The 23103-nt window shown below is 58.2% G+C and overlaps 1 long non-coding RNA gene across 1 annotated transcript; it reads right to left on the reverse strand.

Moving 5' to 3' along the window:
• Positions 1-16767: 16767 nt before the first annotated feature.
• Positions 16768-21118, reverse strand: LOC116623402. Its single transcript, XR_004297707.1, has 3 exons — positions 20978-21118; positions 20404-20510; positions 16768-17347 (listed from the first exon to the last, which is right to left on the reverse strand). It is a non-coding gene; the product is annotated as an uncharacterized LOC116623402 (long non-coding RNA).
• Positions 21119-23103: the final 1985 nt, after the last annotated feature.

Raw genomic sequence — 23103 nt, forward strand, 5'->3', positions numbered from 1 at the left:
CTCCTGCCCACACAGACCCAGGCTGAGGGCAGAGCCCAGGGGGTGGGAAGTAGCTCCTGGCTACCTCGCCGGCGCCTGGCCCTGCTGCGGAGGGGCTGCTTGCTGCTGGAACCTCTAGGTGAGCACTTTGATCTGCACCCTGTCCCTGCCTGCCTGGGGAAGGAGGAGGGTAGAGTCCCGCTTGCACCTGCTCAATCTCCCCCCACCCAGGTCTGGCTCGGCAACTAGATTCCCCAAGCCCCACTCGGCCTTCTTCAGCGGTCCCAAACCCTCTCAGATCCAGGCCCCACCCTCCCGCCATGCATTCACTGATGCGTTCACCCATTCACCCGCACATTCATGCCACGTTCAACAAGGACTTACTGTGTGCCAGGCACTGGGGATCCAGCCACAGACAAGACAACTGGACTCCACCCCATGGAGCCTGGGAGCTACAGAATGTTAAAGTCACCAAATAAGCTAACCAGAGAATTTGTGACGGAGACACTGTCACATAGGACATAAATCATGAAGTAACTGGGAGGGTTATGGGGATGGCTACTTTGGGGGGCGGTTATGAGCAGGTAAAGAGGAGGCTCAGGCATGTGAACACCAGATGGAAGAACATTCAGGGCAGCTGGAACAGTATGTGCAAAGGCCCTGAGGCAGGAAGAAGCCAAACCTGTTATTAGCGAAACACGGAGGCCTGTGTGGATAGGGTGAGGGGATAGAGGTTGGAGGGTGGGAGGAAACAGACCCGAAAGGGCTCCAGGCCATGTTGCCTTCTTCTCTCCAAGGACACTCAGTGGGGAGAGATGCCCAGGGGTCACCGCCTCTTCAGGGTGGTAGGGCCTTCCTGCTGGGATGTGGCTAAAGGGCCTGTTTCATCCAGAGCTGCACGTGGCTGGTGAAGAACAGGCGCCACAGCCCATGGGGGATCTAATAGGACCCAGCCCTCATATGCCGGCAGGCTGAAGAGCAGGTAAAACCCCAAGAGAGGTTTTCCCCATGGATCAAGGGCTCCCCAGAGCAGGTCAGGGCAGGGCTGGTCTGTTTCAGTTCCTGGGGATCCTGGATAGTCTTTTTGGTGGGGATCAAAGGTATGGGGTAGGAAGGGCAGAGAGAAGGGCAACAGAGTTCCTGTCCTGAGTCTCTCCATTGCTCAACACGCTGTAGTGTCTCTGCAACCTTCAGAGTAAATCCAAAGACCTTACCGTGGCAGTGACCTTATATGCAGCCCCCTAACCTTGCTCACCCACTACGCGGTTCTCCTCGCCACCTGCTTGGCTCCGGACACACTGGTCCTTAAGCAGGCACACTCCTGCCTCGGGGCCCCTGTATTTGTGGGTCCCTCTGCTTAGAAAGCTCTTCCCAGATATCCTTAGGGCTCATTTCCTCAGCTCCCTCAGAGCTGCTCAAATGGCTCCTTCTCAGGAGGTATTCTCTGTCCCTTCCTTTGCAAATCACATCCCCTACCTCGATGTCCGGCTTTTCCCCCTGACCACCATCTGAAAGTCTGTGTATTGAGCTCATTCCAGAACCCAAATGATCTGTTTTGTTCACTGGGGCCACACCCCCTGGCACATAGCGACAAATCCTTGCAGAATGAATGAATGGAAGAATGCATGGACATGAGTGGGGACAAACCTATCCACTATCCGACCCAAACCTATCCGGACCCCTTCTGGGCACCATGGGACATCCACCCACCTCGAGCAGAGCCCCAGCGGTCCCCAGGCTTTGTCACTCTTTGCCAGTTCTGCTGTGGGTCCTGCCACAATCTCTGGAGGGAATTATAGGGGAGGGGGAGGTACCCCTCCATCCCCCGAGGAGCTTCCTAGGACAAATCTCAGCTGGAAGTGGTGGGCCAGACTGGGGCCAGGGTGACCAAGCCACTGACCACAGCGCATCTGTCCTGGCTTTATGCTCCTGTGAACTGCAAATCACATTTGAGGGTTTCGGGCACCCCTGCAAGGTGTGGAATGTGGGCATCGTGATGTGCCCGACCTGTTACATAGAGGCACTGGGGGTGCAGAGGAAGATGCAAGAAACCACGTGGCAGAGAAAGACATAATTGTCCTGCCTCCTCTGGTGGTGGGCTGTCGGGGGGAGAAGCCCTGATATCGGAGTCTCTCCGGGTCAAGGCCTGAGTGGTGAGGCAGCAGCTCCCCTGGGAGCCCTTCATATACAAGCCCTTTTATTGGAGGGTGTGAAATCAGCCGCCCCGCCCCCCTAGGGCACCCCAAGGCTGCTCAGCTCTGAGTGGGACCCTGCCTCTCCTTATTGCTTCTTCTGGTTTCCAAGAGGTATTTAAATCAGAACCGCCCCCTCCCACACACCTCAAGGTAATATTGAACACCTAGCAGGAGGCGATGGGGTAAAGCTCAATGAATTGTTTAAAAGAAGATCTGGGGGGCACGTGGGTGGCTCAGTTGTTAAGCATCTGCCTTCGGCTCAGGTCATGATCCCAGGGTCCTGGGATCGAGCCCCGCATCGGGCTCCCTGCTCGGTGGGAAGCCTGCTTCTCCCTCTCCCACCGCCCCTGCTTGTGTTCCCTCTCTCGCTGTGTCTCTCCCTGTCCAATAAATAAATAGAATCTTAAAAAAAAATAAATAAAAGAAGATCTGGCTCCTGTACCCTCATAAACAGACTCCTAGAGCTGAAAGGGCAAAACTTGGCCTAGGGATTTAAAAATATTTGGGGGGAAATGTCTTCAAAAGCCCAATACTTAAAAACAGTGCTCTTTTGAGGAGGAAGATGAGGCAGCATCACCTTCTGGGAGTCCTTGAAGGGACCTGAAGGGACCCCCAGGGGTTCTGGGGAGCATGGTTTGAGAACCATAGATATCAACCTCCTGCTCATTGCAGGGGCAGGGGACAACACTGTAGCGAAGGGTGCCCTTTTCCCTGACAAGGGCTTGAGAAGCCAGTCTGCACTACCTGATGTTCCCAGGAAGGGTCACTGCTGGGAGCTCCAGACCCCAGGGGGCCACGTGCCTCTGCCGCGGTGCCAGTGACCTCTAGTCCCGGTCTGCTCTGTGCCAGGGGCCACCGCATGCCTTCCCAGTGGACAGAGTTGCCCTCTGGCCACGCAGCCCTCAGCTCTAGGACAGCCGCCAGGGCTGGGGCCACGGGGACGGGTAAGGGTTTCTGGCGAAGCCCAGATCCAGCCATTCCAAGGGACAGCTGGAGTGTCTCTCCAGTCCGCGCCTGGAAGGGGGCCAGCCCAGCCTCGGGCTCAGGCCAAGCACATGTGAGTGCACTCACTCACACACACACACACACACACAGAATGTGCCCACGTGTGCGCAGAATCCACAGTCCACACGTGCACACAACTGCGTGTTCACACACATACATGGTACATATAAACACACTCACACACAGAATGTGCCCACGTGTGCGCGGAATCCACAGTCCACACGTGCACACAACTGCGTGTTCACACACATACGTGGTACATATAAACACACACACACACAGAATGTGCCCACGTGTGCGCGGAATGCACAGTCCACACGTGCACACAACTGCGTGTTCACACACGTACGTGGTACATATAAACACACACACAGAATGTGCCCACGTGTGCGCAGAATCCACAGTCCACATGTGCACACAACTGCGTGTTCACACACGTACGTGGTGCATATAAACACACACACAGAATGTGCCCACGTGTGCGCAGAATCCACAGTCCACACGTGCACACAACTGCGTGTTCACACACATACGTGGTACATATAAACACACACGCACACGTGCAGACCACGCACTCACCAGAGCGTGGGTGTGCCCGCATGCAAACACACGCCCCGGTGCCTGGGCAATCACTCCCCACTCTCCCTCCCCAGGCGGGCACAGAGGACCACACCTTTGGGGTGAGTTCCGTTGGGGGAGGTGGACCTTCTCCCTCTAAGTTGTGGCAGCTTCTCGCCTCCAGGCCAGACTTGTCCCAGCCTGGCCCTGCGGGTGGATGTGTGTGGGAGGAGTGAGGGGCAGCTGGAGCGTCTGGCCCCCTCGGTGACATCTCTCTAGGATTGTGCCCGAATGCCCTGGAAGTGAGCCGGCCACAGGGCCTGAGGCGGGGGGCTGCCTGGCTCTGGGGGGCTATGGTCATTGTCGTGTCGGAAGCATCCAGGCCCATTCCGTGGGGCAGGGAAGATGGAGGAGGCTTCGCGGTTCACTGTAGCCGTGAGCCCCTCCCTCAGGAAGTCAGCCCAGCCCTCCGCCTGCTGTCCTGTCCAACGGGAGGCTGGGCTTATTGGCGGTCATCTCAAACCTCTGAGGGCTTTGGGGGCTGGGGCACAAGACCTCCTGGTCCCTTTTGTCCCCTGGCCACACAGGTCCAAGCAAGCTGGGCCATCAGCCCAAGAGTGATAACTGACGTCACCAGTGGTGTGACACCTGGGCCCCCTACCTGTCGAGGGACCTGGAGCCATGAGAGGGGCACCCTTGGAGCCCTGGAGCCTGCTCGGGGGTGGGTTCTGCCGCGTCCAGCTTGCTGACACCAGCCCATGCCCACAGCCCTCTGTCGCCAACCCCCACAGGATCAATACCTGGGAGCCTGCTGTCAGCAAATCTTTGACCTCTGACCCGGCCACACACTGTGACCCCTGAACCGATCTGTCTTTCCACCAATCCTTGCCCTGTTCTCTGGGGTGGCTGAAGCGAAGTGACCCCCAGCGGCAGCACAGGCTGTGAGGGGAAGGGAGTGTGGCTGTCAGCCTCCGTGGCCCAGCCTCTTCTCTTCACTCCACACTCAGGGCCGGAGTCAGCGGCCGCCCCTGGGGCCTCCCTGGCAGGGGAACAGGCAGAGCCCTGGAGCTGAATATGCCAAACAGCCAAGGGCTGTGCATGAAGGATTTGGAGTCCCTTCTGGGTCCTTTCTGGGGCCCCGGGGGCCTTGGGAGGTCAGGGAAGGGATTCTGGGGGTCCCGTCACCTACCTGAGGCTGACAAAGGTGTCCCTCCTTATACCCCACAAACTGTTCTGCACCAGGCCAGGGGCCTGAGGCTCAGAACCCCCGCCCTTAGCATGGTCCTAGCTGAGAGGAAGCCCCAGGCTAGGGAGCGTGCAGCCAGGGATGGCATGGAGATCCCGCTGGCCCCGCAGCCAGGGCACAAGCCCGTAAGCCTCTGGGGACCCCGTCCTCCTATGCCACGGGCTCCCTCCCTGCAGCCAGTTCCCCGGCCAATCGTGGTCTCAGCCCCCCTGACCCAAGAATGAGAAAGAGGCTGCTCAGAGGCCCCCAAAGTGCTCCCGAGCCCCAGCCCCTCCAGCTCAGCCAGAAGGTCCCTGCTCAGGCCTCCCTGGCCTGTCCCTCCAGCCTGCTCCAGCCCATGGTCCCACTGAAATCCCCTGAACCGCCCTGGAATGCAATGTGCGGAGTCCTGGGCTCCTAGGCAGACACCAGTGTCCCGAGACTCCAGTCCCAGAGGGCCTGGCCAGGACGATAGGACCTGCCGGTCATGCACCATGTCGTCCTTACCTGGGGGTCTTTTTTGGTACCTGGAGTATCTCCCCACAGCCTCCTGCTTCTAAGAGGAGACTCCTCCCCGCCACAGGTGTTCTGAGAGCCATAGGGCCCAGCAGCCCTCTGTCCTGGGTCTGTCTGTCCAGGTCTGCAGGAGGGGGAGAGGCAACGGCCCAGAAGCTCCAGTGATGAGACACCCCCCCCGTCCCCCCCCCAGCCACCAAGGTGAGGAAGAAGGTGGGTGAGGGGAGAAGAACAGAGAAGCACGATGGACAGGGGCTGCCCCCTAAGATGGGAAGGCAGCCGAGGAGCACCTGGAGGTGTGGGGACACACCACAGACAGGAACCTGAGGCTTAGACAGGCACGTAAGGGGAGTAGCCAGGGTCGGGGAGTCCTCACTTCTCTCCTGACTCCATCGGCCTCCCCTTAGACCGCCAGGAGGTGTCCCCAGGGGGAATTCTGACCCCCCGCGGGGACCCTGGGCCATGCTCAGGAGCCAGGAGGGAGGGCCAGGCCTGAGGCGGAAGGCTGGTCGGGCTGGCCCAGGCCGCGTGGGTGTGTGGGCATCCGGAAGGCCCCGGCACAGCATTCTGAGGCCCTTGGCCATCCTGCTGCCACCCCCTTGACACACACCCCAGGCAGTTTTCTGGGCTGTCTGGGCGCCTCGTTTCTTCCGTACTTGGGACCTGGGCCGGGCAGGTGGGAATAGCCTGGGGTGCAGGACTCAGGTTGGGAAAAACAAGAGTAGAGGTCCCCTGTGCTGAGCAACCCCTCCTTGCCTGCCTTGGGCTCAGCCTGCTTCCTGGTGACCCCACCCAGGCCCAGGGAACGAAGCCCCTGAGGAAGGAGTGACAGATCCCCGGGGAGATGGAGCTGGACTTGAACCCGAGGCTGGGAGTTGGAAATCCTGCCGGAAGAGCAGACTGAGCCATGAGGGTGGAGGGTCATGGGCTGGGACCTGGGTGTGAGCCATGCTCTTCTCCCTGCTCGGCGCCCAGGACTGGCCTGCGGAGGGGACACGTGTGGCTCGCTGGGCCCCGGGGGCCTTGGACAACATGAGGACAGAAGAAGAGTGGGTGCAGACAGTGACAAGCCCTGGCCCCTGAGGTGTGCCCGTCCTGCCCTGCACCCCCATGAGGACGTCAGGATGGGGGACTCAGGGGCTGCACGGGGAACCTAAGCTCTTCCTCCTTCTAACAGGCACCCCTGGGGCCCCTGGTGCTCCCTGCGGAGTCCCCGCGTTGGTACAAGACACCCAGGCCAGATGGTCGACCCCGCGCCCTGCTGTATGCACACAGACCCGCACCGTGTGCACACACACACACGCACACAGCACATGCCACATACACACACGGCACACTGCCTGGCCCAGAGCCACCACACATGCACGCATCACGCAGGTCCACACAAAACACTGACGTAGTTGGCAGACGCATACAACCCACGGACCCCACGCCACACACTGACACACTCACCACACACAGGTACACACCACACGTTGACACACTCACCACACACTGACATGCCCACCGCACACAGACCCCCACACATCACACACTGACGCATCCGACAGACGCCACACAGCGCCCACATCACACGCACCACGTTGACACAGACCACAGACACAGGCCACAGACACAGACGCGTGCCACAATCACCAACATATACACCGCACACACACTCACACAACGCCACCACGACGTGGCCCCCAGACACCACGCGTGGACCCTCACACACACACTGACACTCCATACCCTGACGCGGCCCCCAGACACACAGAGCCCAAGCTCTGACTGCCCACGTCCGTCACACGGCCTGAGACAGCCCAGTCACCCTGCAGGAGCCCTGGGGCCACGCAGGCCTTCCCTCGGCCCGGAGGTTCCTCAGCCTCCACTTGGCAGAACCTGGAGCTCAGGGAGGACAGGGTGTCCTGAGCCGAAGCCCTGACGGGACATTCAGAGGGGAAGTGGGTGCTTCCGGGAAGGATGTCCTGCGGCGTGCGGAGGGGGGTTGTCACGGGCCTAGGGTGCACTTTGGGGGTAGACAGCTGGGTGCTGAGGCTTGGAACGAGGGGCTGTCCCTGTGTCCCCTGCATCCTTCGGAGGGGGGCTGTCACCTCCTTGGGACTGCCTTGAGGGGCCTCTTGCCCCCTCCAGGGCCAAATACCTCTCTCCACCCCACTGGGGGATGGGTAGGCACCAAAAAGGCCCCAATCTTTGATTCTCCACATACTTTTTCACGGCCGATCTGAGGTGGTCTCGAGGGCCACCACCCTGCTGACCTGGCGTGGAAGGAGTTCAGATGGAGGAGTCCCCATGTCTTGTGCCCAGAACAAGGGGCCTGGGCAAAGACCCACCCTCTGCTCCAGGACAGCAAGAGGGCCTTTCCCAGACCCCGTGGCCAGGCCAGCCTTGGGTCCCTGACCCTGAGCTGGTGGAGACAGAGGTCCCTCTTGGAGAGCAGGGCCCCAGAGACCTCTGACCCACTCTCGCTGCCTGACATTCCACCACTGGAGCCAGATTCTTCTGCCGCAATTTACCCAAGCCTCCATTACAATGTGAATGCCTCAAGTGCCATATGTGAATGAGCTGAAGAGGCCGGGGTTGCTGAAGGCAAGTGGGGCTTGCTGTGGGCTGGTTCCCAGGAGCTGGTTTGCATTAGTCCCGTGGGGGTCGTCCCAGAGGTCAGGCATGGTGGGCAGTGGGGTTCTGAAGCATCGAGCCTGCTCTCCCCTCCTTGCCTGGGGCCCAGATTTACAAAAGGTGGAGCGGATGCTGGGCTTCAGCTAATGCTGTGTTTCTCGGGCTGGTCTCCCCGCCCGCCTGGCAGAGCAGGGGATCAGCGATGGCAGTGGTGGTAGCCACTAGGTCCTTAGAGGAAGGAGCCGGACACACAAAGATAGGCCTTCAGGGTTCCTGAGGGGAGCCCCCTGCCAGGTACAGAGTCCAGGAGGGAACGCAGCCCCAAGGGGTGCTGAAGGCGAGGGGGCCCTTCTCTTCGGAAGCCGCCATGCCTGGGTCAGATTGGCGCCAGGCCCCCCTCCTGGGCAGCTGCAAACCCCAAGCTTTGGCCCTTGTGGAGGTCAGCCTGTCTGCGCAGGAGTTACGTTCACAGCCAGGATGGGATGCAAATAGGAAGTGGTCTCCAGGGCCAGGCGGGTGTGGGGGTGGCTGCTCCTGGAGGGCCTGAGTCACCTGCCAACGGTTGCTGGGAACCTTGCGTCCAGCCTCTGGGTAACACTGTGGGCTCTCTAGCTGGACCCCACAAGGCCCACTCAAAGGTCTGCACTCCAGCCTGGGGTCCCCGTCAGTCTGCAGCTGCCTCCTGACCCTCCCCACTTAAGGGGCCCCCTTAGGAACCTAACTCTGTTGAAGGCATCTGCTCTTTGTTCCAATTAATCTCCCCAGGATCCCTGCCAGGCAGGGCTAGGTTACAGATGAGGAAGCCAAGGCCCAGAGGTCTGCTCAGGGTCCCACAGCCAATCCCTGGCAGTGCCAAGACTTGAACTTAGGACTGTTTCAGCCAAGGAACCAATTGTAAGGAGGGTGAGGCCCAGCCCTGAGAGGTGATACTTGAGCCAAGACTCGAATGAGAGGAAGGAGCTGACCAAGTCCATGTAAGGGGGAAGTGCATATCAAGAGAGGGGATAGCCAGTGCAAAGGCCCTATGGCAGGGACACGTTTGCAGTGTCTGAGGACCAGACAGGAGCCAGGTAACAGTGGTTCCAAGATGTAGGCTGCACCAACCAGAGGACCTGAGTCATCTGAGTCCCCAGATCTAAGTGGGGTGGGTGTCCGTCCTTAGGCCTATGTTGTCACTTCCAACTCCAGTCAGGAAAGGTGTGCTGGACCTTGCAGTGAATGGACAGTTTCTGCATCCAAGGATTGGTATGTTGTACGACTGGGACTTACCCCCCACATCTTCCCCGAGGACAGGCTGGGGACAATAGGAAGTGATGACAGCTGGCCTAGGCCACAGTGGGTGGCTGACCCATTACCCTCTCTCCTCCAGGGCAACCCAGAGGACCTTTTGACCCCATGTCTCAGGCACTGAGATGGGAGCTCCTCAGAGCGCTCCTGGGGTAGTTGTAGGCATTCTGGTTCTCTGGCTCCACGGAAGCTTTCCTCTGACCAAAGGCAGCTGGAGCGTGGCTGATCCTACGGACAGCCTCTGTTACTGAACAGTGAGTGCACACTTCCTGCCGGCCCGCCAGGGAAAGGGAGCCAGAGAAGCTTGTGTGGGGAGCACAGGTGAGTTTCCCAGGATCCAGGGTGGGTGTCTCATAGCGAAAGAGAACATAGAAGTCCAGATGGATATTATCTAAGACAGTTCATAGGGGAGTTCACAGGGAGAGACAGTGTATCTGGTGAGGGGTTGGGGAAAACACATCAAAGAGGGTAGCATCTAAGTGGACCCATCTCAAGAACCGGTCACGTGGAGATGAGGGAAGGCGTGGCTATCCCTAGATGCCAGCATGGCTCCAGGCTGAAAAGGGTCACTCGTAGATTTTGACCCTACCCTCATGACCTTGCCAGATTCTGGGCTTCTCTTGCCACTTTATGTTGTTCTTCTCTGGACTAGATCTCAGTCTCTGACCTATCTAAGGAAATCGAAGCCACCCTCCAAAAAACCAGAATGACCCACCTTTCCCACTCTGCACCACCACCCATGACCTACCTGGTTTGAAGACCATCAGTCCTACTCCTGACCTAAGGAATGCAACCTTCTCACCACAGATCCTACCTCAAGCCCACTTCTTTGTATCCAATTCTTTATGCCATTCTAGTTTAGTGGAGTATAGGGTTCTTGGTGGAAAGTGATTTCCTTGAGCACCTGGAAAACATCGCTGTCTAGTTTGCTGACATCCATTATTGTGGATGAGAAGTCTGTTGTCGGTCTAAATGTCGTTCCTTTGGCATAATCCCTCATTTCTTCCTCATCCACAAGCGTACCTCATTTTATTGTGCTTCACTTTACTGCACTTTGGAGATACTGTGTTGGTTTTTTTTTTTAATAAATTGAAGGTTTGTGGCAACCCTGTGTTGAGCGAGCCTGTCGGTGCCATTTTTCCAACAGCATTTGCTCACTTTGTATCTATCTTCATGTCACACTTTGGTGATTTTTGTAATGTTTCAAACTTTTTCATTATTATTATGTTTATTATGGTGATCAGTGATTACGACTTACTGAAAGCTCAGATGATAGTACACATTTTTTAGCAGTAAATTATTTTCTTAATTAAGATATGTACATTTTTTTTAAAGATTTTATTTATTTATTTGACAGAGAGAGACACAGTGAGAGAGGGAACACAAGCAGGGGGAGTGGGAGAGGGAGAAGCAGGCTTCCCGCCGAGCAGGGAGCCTGATGCGGATCCCGATCCCAAGACCCTGAGATCATGACCTGAGCCGAAGGCAGACGCCTAACGACTGAGCCACCCAGGTGCCCCTAAGATATGTACATTTTTAAAGACATAGTACTGTTGCACACTTAACAGGCTGTAGTACACTGTAAACATACTTTTATATGAATTGGGAAACCAAAAAAAGTCATTTGACTCACTTATTGCAGTATTTGCTTTATTGCAATATACCACAATATCTCTGAGGTATGGCCTCTACTTTTAAGATTACCTTTTTGTTTTTAGTGTTCTGTAGTTTTACTCTGGTGTGAATTTATTTTTACTTCTCCTTCTTAGGGTCCAATGTGAAGACTCATTCCTTAGTTCTGGAAATTTCTCAATCATTACATCTTGAATTTTTCCTGTTTTCACCCTCTGGAATTCCTATTGTATGTATGTTGAACTTTTTTGGACCATTTGACTTTTTCCTCCAAGAGCCTTACAGTCTCATTTTCTTTTGTTTTTATGTCTCTGTGCTGCATTTCATGACATTTCCTCAGACGTATTGTCCCAGTTTTCCAATCCCCTCCCCCACCACAACTAGTTTGTGATGAATCCATCCACTGAGTTTTTATTTTACACTTCGATGACTATTTAATTTCCTTAGAAATCTAGCTGCCCTTTATTTTTAGGTAATACTTTTATTACGTTTCCTACTCCCTCTTCTATCTCCTTGATAATTTAAAATATATGTATTATGTAGTCTTTTTCAAATTGTACTAATATCTTTAGATCTAAGATCTCCTGCTGACATAGTGATTTGATTTTTTGGGTCATTCATGACTTCTTTTTATTGTGAGCTCATCTTTATTGGGAATAATTCCCCCCTCCCCCTACCGTGGTCATTTTCCTGGGCTGTGGAAGTGCCCATACAAAGTCAGTGGAAGTAAGTTTCTTTATGGTCCTACATCATTTTTTATGTTATTTTCTAGATTTGGGGTTCTAGAAGGCCTGGATTGCATGATTTGAATCCCACCTTTATTCATGGCTCTGGCTAGGGTTTTGGTTTCTCAAAAGTGATGACTTTTTCCCACCCCAGAGGATGGAAAGCTTCATTACACTTTCTTGGGTCAGCTTTGCAAGTCCCCTTTGCATGGGACAGTCTTTTCAGCCCTGGGCTTTATGGAAGGGGGTCAGCTCCAGCTCACCACCTCAGGGAGTCCAGGACACATATCCTATCCTCGTCTCCTGCCCTGATTCTGAAGTCTTTCCCAGTCTTTCTGTCCTATCCCCTAAATGGCCCATGGCCCTGAGGCAACTCAGTTCATACCCCCCCCGTAGTACATCTTGACCTCCCCTTCAATGAAACCTCCCAGCTTTACCACCTCCTTTCCAGTCCCAGGTGCTCCCCTTTCCAGCCCCTGTTTCTTTGGCACGATTATGCCCAGAACCCCAGAGGGAGCCCTGAAGCACAGATTCCTCAGACACACCCTCCAGCTTCCAGGAACCCCAGACTCTGACCAGTTACTGTCGCTTCAGCCCATGACCTTCTAGCACAAAACTGTAAGACAGGCCAGTTGAGCCCTGACACTTTCTAGCCACGGGGCAGCCTGGGCCTTCCGTTGTACCTAGATCAGTGGTTCTTGACGTGGGACAATTTTGTCCTCCCAGGGAATATTTGGCAACGTCCGAAAACAATTTTGATCGTTGTGACCGGTGATGGTGGTGGTGGCAGGGGAATATTCCTGCCATTTAGTGAATAGAGGCTGGGGTTGGCACTAAAGATTCTCTAATGCCTGGAACAACCCTAACCACACCGAATCAGTTATCCAGCCTAGAACGTCAATAGTACTGCCGTTGAAGAAACTTGAAAGCTTCTTCCGCCCTTTCTCACAAGTGGATCCTGAATCCTCAGGGGTTGAGCCCTGTATTCGCTACGGGATGAAGGGGCAGGGGAGCAGCCTGAGACCCAGGGCCCAAGGTATTCCCAGTTGGGGGGACAGAGGAGCCCTAGGGCCCGCCACAGGCTGAGAATGCATCTGTGGAGGGGGTGGGTCTTATGGGACCTGAAGAGGCCCAGACTGCTCCCAGCTCACACACAGACCTCCCCTGGGCCTGGAGCTGGGGTCCATCACACACTGTGCCCTACCTGCCCCCGAGGCCTCCCGCTTGGCTCCCTCCCCCAGGCAGCCTGCACGCGCTGGCCACACTTCCCCGTGTGATGTGGGGAGCAGGCCCCGTGTGATGTGGGGAGCAGGCGTGCGGTCGTTGGAGCAGGCCAGGCCCTCCTGGGGTGGGTAAGGATATATCTCTGGTGCCATCTTTCCTGTTCTGATAAATAACTGATCTGTGGTTGAGGCAAGAAGGTCACCTCTGCCCAGGGAAGCTCAGGAACAAACCACTTGTGACTGGTGGGAAGAGCCCCGGGGTGGGGGCAGCGGGAAGTCTGCCTTCCCTGGCCACCAGGCTGCTGGGGGCAGATTTCAGAAAAGGGAAGTGCTGAGCTGGGGCAGCACTTCCTGTGGTCGCTGCAGTCGGGGCATCAGGGCGGGCACGGCAAATCAGAGGGGTGGCTGCCCTACCCCGGGAGGAGGCGAGGTGAGCCTTCCCTGGGCCGTAGGCCCCGGGCAGGCGAGGAGGACCCGGGCGGGGGCACGGTCTGCTACTGTCCTTCACCCGTCTGGGCTGGGGGTCCTGGGGATGGAGGGACTTCCTGAAACACCATGGGACCGTGGACCCCCTGTTGGGGAGCCTCCCGGAGCTCCTTTCTGCCCACCGGGACTTGGTGATTTGCTCCCCGCCTCTCATTATCTCTAGACGCTGCCCGTCCTGTCCACGCACCCATTCTTTCTGCCTGGCTCTAGATGCTGAGGGGAGGCCCACTGCCCCTTCTGCTCTGGGAAGCCGTCCGCCCCCGGTCTGGTGGCTCTGGGGGACCCCATCTTTCCCAGAAGGAAGGCCTGAGCCCAGTAGCCTGCTCTGTGGCCCTCGTGCCCCTCAAGTGGGCACTTGTCTGTACCTTCTGTCCCTTGTTAGGGAGGGGACTAGCACAGGGGCCGAGTTTCGAGAGACATGGCCAGGACTCCACAGTCCCTGGAGGCCACCTTCCTTCCTCTGAGCATCGCAGAGCGTGAGCCCAGTGCTGAGCCCAGAGGAGTGCCTGGTCTGGGAGGGGAACAGAGGAGCGACTGGCTCCCCACCAGGCTCAGCAAGGAGGGCTGCTAGTCCCCTGCTTGCTAGTCCCGGCCATCTTCCTCTGGGTTGAGTCCCGTCCACCCCACCTTGACTTTCCAGCTTCACTCTGAACCCACCAGACCCCATCAGGATACAAATAAACACTGGGCATGGGGGTTACCCTGTCCCTTTCGTCCTGGCTGAGCCCCACAGACGGGAGCATAGCTTCATCAACTCCCCAGCTGTGCAGCTTATAGCCCCAGCGTGCTCCTCCTCTCTTCCTGAGGCTCTCAGGGGACGGGGCTCCCTGATAGGTGAGGGAGGGGGTGTGGTGGGGTGTAGGGGAGAGAGCTACTGCTCCTGCCTCCCAGGTCCCAGCTGCGGCCTGTGCCTGGCAGGGTCCAGTCAGCAAGACCAGCACCCTGCCCTGCCCCACTGTGCTCAGGCCTGGGTTGTGCTCAGGGAGGGCCAGGTCAGCCCAGCTCTCCCCCCCACCCCCGGCCCCCACATTCTCGTTCTACCTTTGCCCCCTCCTTTTACTCTCCCCTTCTCTCTGGACCTTGGGTCACCTCTTCCCTGTTTCTCTGTCTCTCACACTGTCTCTTCTGTTTTTCTTTCTCTTCACTAAGTTCCTCCAGCCCCAGGACCCTCAACTCCTCTCTCTATATTTATACATCTGTCCGTCTGGCTGTTGCTGTCCGTGTTTCTCTCCCTCCTTATCTCTCTTCCTCATCACCCTACCCTGACCCCGGCTCTTCTGTGTCTGTTTCTGTCTCCCTGTCTCCCTGTCTCTCCGGCTCTCCTGTCCCTCTGCCCTGTCTCCCCCCACGCTCACCCTGTCCCTGATCTTCCTGTCTCTGTGGTTTAGACCCCCCCATTCCCCCCCCACCCCCCCGCAGGCGGCTCGGCTCCACGCTTGGCAGGACCCTGCTGGGGCATTTCTTAGCTGCCCATGGGCCCTCATCCTGTTATCAGTTGGAAATGAATCAGAGATTAGGAAACGGGGGAGTGGGGGTGTTATCACCCAGCGCACACAGGGCTCTCAGCTAATCTCTGGTGGCCCTGGGTTCGAGAGGAAATGCAGTTGCAACACCGGGCCCTTCTTACCGTCACTGTCATGTCCGCTATAAGGCTGTGGGGACACAGGCATGAGGCTAGAGCAGGCCTGGCCCTCAGCCCTCTGCAGGCGTGTGCACACTCACACTTGTGCACACATACTCACAGGCGTGCACACACAGGGGAGCCTCTTGGACGCTGCTTCACATACCTCACCCATCACCAAGCTTTGCACCTCATCCCTGCCTTGCCTTTGCAAGCCCATCCCTGGGCACTGGTCGCTGTCACTCCTCACTGGGTGACTGCTCTGCTCGGGCCTCATCCTGGGCACCCTGCAGCCCTGTTCTCAGCAGATCGAGGGTCCCCGTTAAACAGCCACGGAACTGGCCATTTTCCTAACCAAGCCATCTGGAGGTTCTGAGGACCAGCCCACCATTGTCACTGTGGCCTCCAGGCCTGTGTGTCTAGCTCCTGCCACCGCCCCTCGGCCCCTCAGCTGTCATTATCCTGTGACCGAGGTCTCCTTACTACCCCTTATCACTCCAGCTTCTGCACACGCTGTTCCCTCTGCCTGGAAAAATTTCTCCTGCCTCCCACCTGGCTGACACGCACACCCTTCTGCTCACCCAGCTTTCATGTTACCTCCTCAGAGCATCGAGGGTCCCCCATCAGGTCCCTTGTCTCCGGGGCCCTGGCCCCTCATGCTCTGCCCTCACGGCTCGGGTTTTCCTGTCCCCGCAGAGACTACACTCTTCCGGGAGGGACTCCGTGCTCCCCAGCCAATTCCCTCCAGACTGTGGGCAACGAGGCCGAGACCGCGGCCTCCCCCACCTGTCCAGTATCTGGCCTGGACCTGGCCACGCTAGACACACTCAGAGACATGGACACCCAGGTGTGCACACAGAAACACACAAACCTATCCGCAGACCACGCACAGAAACTCCCACATAGACGCTCAGGCAGACTCACAGACAGGAAGACGTGCGCACACACACACGCACACATGCACACACACACACACGCACGCACACCTGCTGTCTCCTGGGGGCTCATGCACCTCACCAGCTGGTGGGCGCCCGCCCCTGGCCCTCAGGTAGGATCCACTGTCAGTGCCGGCCTCCCGGCCTTGGTCGCCCTGGCCTTGGCCTCGGAGAACTAGTCCCAGCTCCCAGGCTCCCGGGCAGGATTCTCCAGCGGGAAGTGGCTTCCGGGCCCAACACCGGGCGCCACGGGCAGCGGCAGCTCGCACGAGGCCGGGCACAGCGGTGCCGCGTCCGACACCCCTTGTATGACATTTGAAAGAAACGCGATAGCTCAGGGGACGGGCCGGACGAGCAGGCACCATAAAGCTGGCTGTCTTTCCCAGCAACCTCTGGCTTCTGGAATCGCCGCCAAAGTGAATGTGAGTCAGGGTTTCTGTCCCAGCCACAGGGAGGTTCCGGCTGGGCAGAGGCAGCCGTGGTGGCTGACGAGGGCGAGGAGCAGGGCCTGGGGAGGGTGAGGACAGCGGGCTCTGGAGAGGACAGGCCCTCAGGCAGAGTGGCTGGTGAGGACGGGAGGCAGGCGGGCGGCGGGGCAGGGCCCACAGGTGGCACGCGGAGGGGCCTCACCTGGCTCCATCTGGGGGCAGGTGGACGGGCGTCCGGCCGGGCAAGCCAGACGAGGTGGCCTGCTTTTCTGGCAGCGGGAATGGGGCTCGGAAGCTTTGAGGCAGCTTGTCATCCCAAGCACCTGCCAACAGCTTCTCTTTTTCTAAGATGGTTTTTACTGTCATTACCACCCAGCTGAGAAAAGTGGTGAGTCCCTCCTTGGGGTTCTGTTCATCTCTGGGGGTCCCCTGATCAATGCTCGCTTGGCAAGAGCCTGCTTTTCTGCTCTCACTGGCCCCCGAACGAGGAGAACCAGGGCCCGGTGCGCCCGCTGTCCGCCAGGCGCCAGGGGGAAGACACGAGGGGACGCCTCTGTGACCTTTTTTGAAACTGAAGGGCGTTTGCCCAGTTCCCTGGCTTCGGACCCTCCACCAGCGAGGTACCATCTTCCCCTGTGAAAGGTGTTCTCGAATATTCCTTCCAAGGCAGCCCTAGCAGCTTCTAGGGTCCCTCTGTCCTGATTTCCAGCTTTTGTAATCAGGCCCATGCCTTGCCCTTTCCCCGGACCCCACGTTTACAGACACCCTGGTGAGCGCCGCGTGCTTCCCGTGAATGTGGGAGGGGTTTCCACGGCGCTCAAGTCTCCTTGCACCATTTTCTTGTCCCCCCACAGGGGGCTGGCGGCTGGCCGGGCGTCTCTTGGATGGAAATGCTGAAGAGTCCTCGGCTGATCTGAGAAACGTGAGAACAGGGCTGGGAAAATCGGCCGTTTTTGTGGTTTGGGGGTTTGAAGCAAGTTTCACAACTGATCTCCCAAGAACATGGTCCAGTCAGATGCGCTCCCCGCCCGGGGGCCCAGTTCCCTGCTGGATCTGGTGCTGAGCGCCTGCCTGCCGGGTCCAGAGGGGAGGGCCGAGGCAGAGGCAAGGGGCTTCACCCGCCTGCCCCACCTGCTCCCCACTTTCCTTCTGTGGGGGATGAGCTCAAGGAGCTCGAAGATGAGCCGTGTTGGGGGATTCTTGTGGTTTCTGCCTCAGGTGTGGCATCTGATGAGGTAGCCACTTGGCCTCTCTCACTCCCATTCTGGAAATGTTCCTCAGATGCCCCTGGGGCAGCGGTGCCCTTGAAGCCTTCCTTTGTGGGGACAAAAAGGCCAAGAAATTCTTCTGCTGCCATACATACTCTTAGGCTGGAGCTGACTAGCAGCAGTACTCTGGGGGTTCAGGGAGAGAGGAGGGACCCGAGGGGGGCGCACCCCGCCCACCAGGGATCCCTAGAACTTCCGATGCCTCCCCCGCATATAGCACCCAGCTGGGCCGGGGAAGGGGTCCTCAAGCCCAGCCCTGCCTCCGAATGGCCTGGCCCCCCAGCTTGTCCTTCCACCCTGGGAAGTCCCAAGCGCCCTCAGGCCAGCTGGGGCAGAACTGAAATTGGTGACATCTGCCTCTCTGGCCCCTTGGCTCCGGCCCCCGCCCACTCACCCCCCGAGTCTTCCTGCAGGAGCCTCCAGACCTGGGAGGAACCACACGCCATGTCCTCTCGGAGTGAGCCCTGCTTTCTTGCCTTCCACACCCCCACCCACCCCAGCCTGGGCCCTGTGTGGGCAGGACACTCCCCATTTCTGGTGGTTGGTGTGATTCTACACCCTGCCGTCCCTCTGTTCAGGACTACGGTGGGCTGGGGCCCCTGCATGTTTCTCAGACACTCCATTTCCCACCCCACATAGCACAGAGGAGACATTCGTGCTCCAGGAGGGAGTGCGAGGCAGTGGTGTGTATGGGACAGAGCCCCAGCTTCCTGCCTCTGCTGAGGGGGCTGGGACAGTCCTGCGTGCAGTTACCAAGTGAGGTAGGGCTGGGGACAGGGCAGCTGGGGAAACAGAGCCGGGGCTAGGAGTCACCCGACTCGCGGCCAGGGAGACAGACAGGCGCGTGCTCAGTCGGGGGAGTGGTCCAGTGATCACACGGACATGGTGGGTGGAGGAGAGTCAGGCCGGCCCTGCAGAGAGTCCTCCAGGCAACACTCAGGGGCCAGGGAGAGGTGCATGGCTAGATACAAACGCTTGGGTGGACAAGGAAGATTCCAGCGGATGCACGGAGCCCTCTCAATAGACCCAGATAGGCACGGACAATTGAACACAGGCAGGTGGACAATTAGCCAGCATCTGAGAAAACCTCAGTGAATCCTCCCTTTGGGTGGATGTGAGCTACGCACAGACGAGGATGACCGTGCGGGGGTCGGGCAGAGATGCCCAGACACGGCTGCGCATGCCGGGCCCAGGAAGGCTGGGGTGCTCTGGGTACATCTGCTGGGTGCCTGTGTCCCCCCTTCCCGTTCCCTATCCATGTACCCCCTCCCAGCTTCCTGTTTCTGTTTTGGGGCCACAGGAACTTCCTCTTCTCATCATGGTTCAAAATGGCTTGCTGGTCTCAGTTGGAGGCCCAGTGGGGGGCTGGTCACCCCAGCCCAAGAGATAGCTAGAGAGGGAGGGGAAGAGGGGCTCTGCACACCTGGATGTGGTGCGGCCACTGAAGTGTGAGCTGGCCCTTCCCAGAGTTCTCCCTGAACAAACTTCTCCAGCTCGTTGGATGCAGCCTCTGGTGTGAGTGCTGCTCAAGGCCAAGGTGGGCTGGATCCTGCTGGACTGACCTTGAGCAGCCACTGTATCCCCTTCCTGCCTCAGACAGAGGACCAGGAGGATCTCTTGCCCTCCCCTTCTTCCTGCTTCCTCCCAGACGTCCTGGAACTTGACATAGGCGCTCATGGGCAGCACCACACCGTCCGTGGTGCACCTGCTCACACAGACGCAGCCGTGGCCCCACCAGGAGGAGAGCTGCAGTGAGGGCCTGGCCTGGGGAGCGCCTGGGTGTGTGCATACCCTGGGGGGTGTGTGTGGGATCCTGTGGAATATGCACGTGTCTGCGAGTGTGTGGGTCTCCCTGGGTGAGTATGCTTTTGTGCATGTCTAGAGGGCACCCGCTCTCTCTCTCCTTCCGACCAGTGCCCTGAGCAGAGTTTGTCCTTTAAATGAAGCTAAGCTGTGTCTTGCCGAGTCCCTGAGTCCATCCTTGGGGGCACAGGGTGAGGGAATGAGCTTACCTGACCCTGGTGACTCCTTAGGGGGTGCCTCAGGTGGGTGTGGGGCCCAGGCTTGCACAGGGCCCAGGGCGTGGGAGGCAGGATAGGCTGGGGTGTGCCAGGGAAGGTACACAGGACAGTCCTCAAACTTGCCAACTAGGACCCACCTTGATCCCCAGGGGACATAAGGCCTATAAAAAGGACAGCCACAGGCAGGCCTCGGCACCTTGTGAACACCCCTGGGTGGTCTGGGGATGGGGCGTGGGGGCAGATGTGGGCAGGGCTGCTGAGAACCTCAACTCACACCACCTCACTGCTCATCCAGCTGGCCTGGGATGGACCTGAAGATCTAGATGCTTCCTCCCAGGGGCTGCGGCCAGGGTCAAAGTTGGGACAGTGCCACCTCCCCAGCACGGCTGTCCGGCATTTCCTGAGCACTTGTCGTGTGGCAGACTTCCCCTTTAATGCCAGATGACCATCCTTGCCCCTTACAGGTGGGCAGCAAGTTGTCAGGAGTCTATGGTGCCAGGACCCCAAACTGGGCAGCCAAACTACGGGGGTACACACCAAACTCTGGGCCCGACTGCCTTCCTCCCACAGGGGAGACAGATTAGGGAACCCAAGAATCCGGGGTCACCAAGTCCCACTACTCGGCACCTGGTTTGTGCTCCCCATTAGCACTGAGGGGAGGCAGTCGAATAAACACTCACCGATTGTTTACACCGAGGGCTTGGGGCCATAATTAAGTCTCCACAAATCAGCCCTTTATCAGCCAGGTATCTCGAGCTGCCTCCAAAGGGGAAACGTCCCGGAGCATCTAACAAAAGAAAGTTGGACGGGTTTTAAGACTTTTTTAACTCTGAAGAATAGGCCTTTGTTGCCAACCCCCCCCCCCCCCCACCCCATGGCAGCCTGCCTGGTCCTTGGACTCCCCTGGGCCGGGGGCAGGACCAGGTGGCCCCAGCCCCGGCAGCCCCCACCCTCCTGGGCCGAGCCCCCACACCTCACCCACCAGCTGCCTCCTCCCGTTGCGGTGGTACCCCCCGGCGGCGGGCAGGGTGCCAAGAGTGAGGTCCTAAGGATGTCCCCTCCTCTGCCCTCGGTGCCCCACCTCTCGTGCCAGATCCTGGCATCCTTCCCTTGGCAGGCACCATTGCCAGCCTGGAGCCAAACCCAGGCTGGGATGAGGTGGGGCTGGTGACGAGGGGTGACCTCTGATTGCCCAAAGCCCCCCATTACCTGGCTCCCCTCTATCCTCACCGGGTCTAGGCCTGTCATTCTCACCTTTGTGAAAGCTGTTCCTTCCACCTACAATGCTTTTCCCTGCTCCTTTCTTCTCAGCAAATTTCTACTGAAATGTTAAGATGTCGCTGGGGCTTCACTCCTCCCAGAGAGGCTTCTATGCACTCCAGGCCAGGTTTCCTGTCCCTCCTCTGTGCTCTCTGGACTCTGCTCCCCCCACCCCCAATGGTCTCTGTGACCCTGGGTGTGTGGCCCTTGAGAGCAGGTCTTGGGGAATCAGGGCAGCCCCATGCCTGGCACAGAGTAAGTGCTCGGTTCCTACTTATGGGAATTAAGGATGACGAGTGAGCGAGAAGGGGACAGCCACGGCACCCAGTGACAGACTGTAACCGCCCCCCAAATCCTCACCCCCGTTTTCTGAAGGGCTCTTCACCCCACTCTCAGCCACTCGGGCACTGTTATGACCATCACCTGCCATCACAGAGCACAAGCATCCTGACAAATTTCACATCATTTTCACATGTCATGAAATATGATCCTTCTTTTGACTTATTCTCACCATTAAAACAATGTAAAAATCAACGTTACCTCTCCCCTGGCTGCACAAAGCCCGGTGGCAAGCCTGCTTCGGTCTGGGACCTGTGGTCCAGGGTGAGAACCGAGGATGCTTTCCCCACCCTGCCTGAGACAGGCCGGGTCAGTCCTCCTTGGGGCCTCCACTTCAAACGCGGTGTATGCTCAGCAAATGAAGGGGGCAAACAAAGGAGGGGGCTAACTAACCTGCTATCTAACCAACTCACCAGTTAACTAAGCCTTTAGCTCTTGGGTTTGGAGTTACCCCTTCCCATCTCTGGGCTTCTTTAGACCTGACTGACTCCTTGTCCTCTGACCTGTTTCATTGACCTCTTGCCCAACCCCCAAGCAGCCGAAGGTGGTGAGGTCGCTTCCTGACTTCTGACCAGGTCCTCATCAACCCCCAAGCAGCCCAAGGTGGTGAGGACCTCCAGAGAAACCCACGGAGTGCCTAGAAGCCACTCACGGGCACTCATTACTGCCAGGCTAAGGGTGTGGCCTGGCTGGAGAGCAGGGTGCCACCTCAGGGTTGTGTGTGGTGTGGGGGCTTTGAGGCTGGTGGGGGGGACATGGCTGTACCTTAGGGCAATGGAAAGATTGTCAGGGCAGCCAGAAGACACATTCCAGGCATCAGAATGTTCTAGACAAAGGTGCAGAGGTAAGAGTTGCCAGAGTGTGGGACCACAGTAAGTCCAGGAACTAGAGACAAGGGTCTCCTCTCTGTCCCCGCTGACAGAAGCCAGGGCCAAGCCTAATCTCATGGAGAGCAAAGCGGGGTGAGTCCGAGTCCTAACCCTAGCCCTAACCCACTCAGTGGGGCCTGCCTGGATGATGCGAGTGAACCCATGGGCCCCAGGAGGCCCCAACGTGCCTTGTAGAGGCCTGCCCCCCCCCGACAGGTGGCCTTCTCTCTCAGTCAGTCATTCACCCAACAAACATTGGTGGACCACCAGCGACCTGCCCGTCAGGCCCTGTGCAGGCTGTGGATGGCACGGACATGGTTCCCGACTCGTGGAACTAACAAAGAAGCAGAATGATGGGTATGCCCGCGAGGCCAAGAGCAGGGCCATTTTGAAGAGCGTGAGGAACTGGTTATGTAGCAGAGGGCAGTGTGCCTGGGCAGTGACTGGGGGCTGCTTCCAGAGAGCCTCCCTAGGGAGGTAGCGGTAGGGCCCAGCCACACAGAGGTCCAGAGGGCACATGGTGCCAAGTCCCAGAACAGGAGCAAGCCGATTGAGCGACAGCCCCGAGAAAGGGGCAGAGTGATGGGCGTGGAGGTGGGGAGGGTGGCCAGGCCACGCGGGACCCCACAGGAGGCTCCAGGGAGGGCAGAGGATGGACGGGAGTCCGGGTCCCGCCGGGGAGACAAGGGCCGGGTCTCCTGCCGGAGCAGGCGCGGAAGGCTGGGCAGGCCGTGGGCGGTGGGCAGGCCCTGAGACTGCTGCTCTTGGCCTGACTCTGGCGTTGGCTTGGCGTGCGGCCGCCGGGGAGCCATGTGTGGGCACGTCCCGGGGCTGCCTGCCCGCCTCCCGGAGGTTGGAACCACAGGCAGCCTGGCTCACCTGGGCCCGGCTCTCAGCTACGAGAAGGCGAGG

The sequence above is a fragment of the Phoca vitulina genome, unplaced genomic scaffold (assembly GCF_004348235.1).
Source record: "Phoca vitulina isolate PV1807 unplaced genomic scaffold, GSC_HSeal_1.0 scaffold58, whole genome shotgun sequence".
Lineage (NCBI taxonomy): Eukaryota > Metazoa > Chordata > Mammalia > Carnivora > Phocidae > Phoca > Phoca vitulina.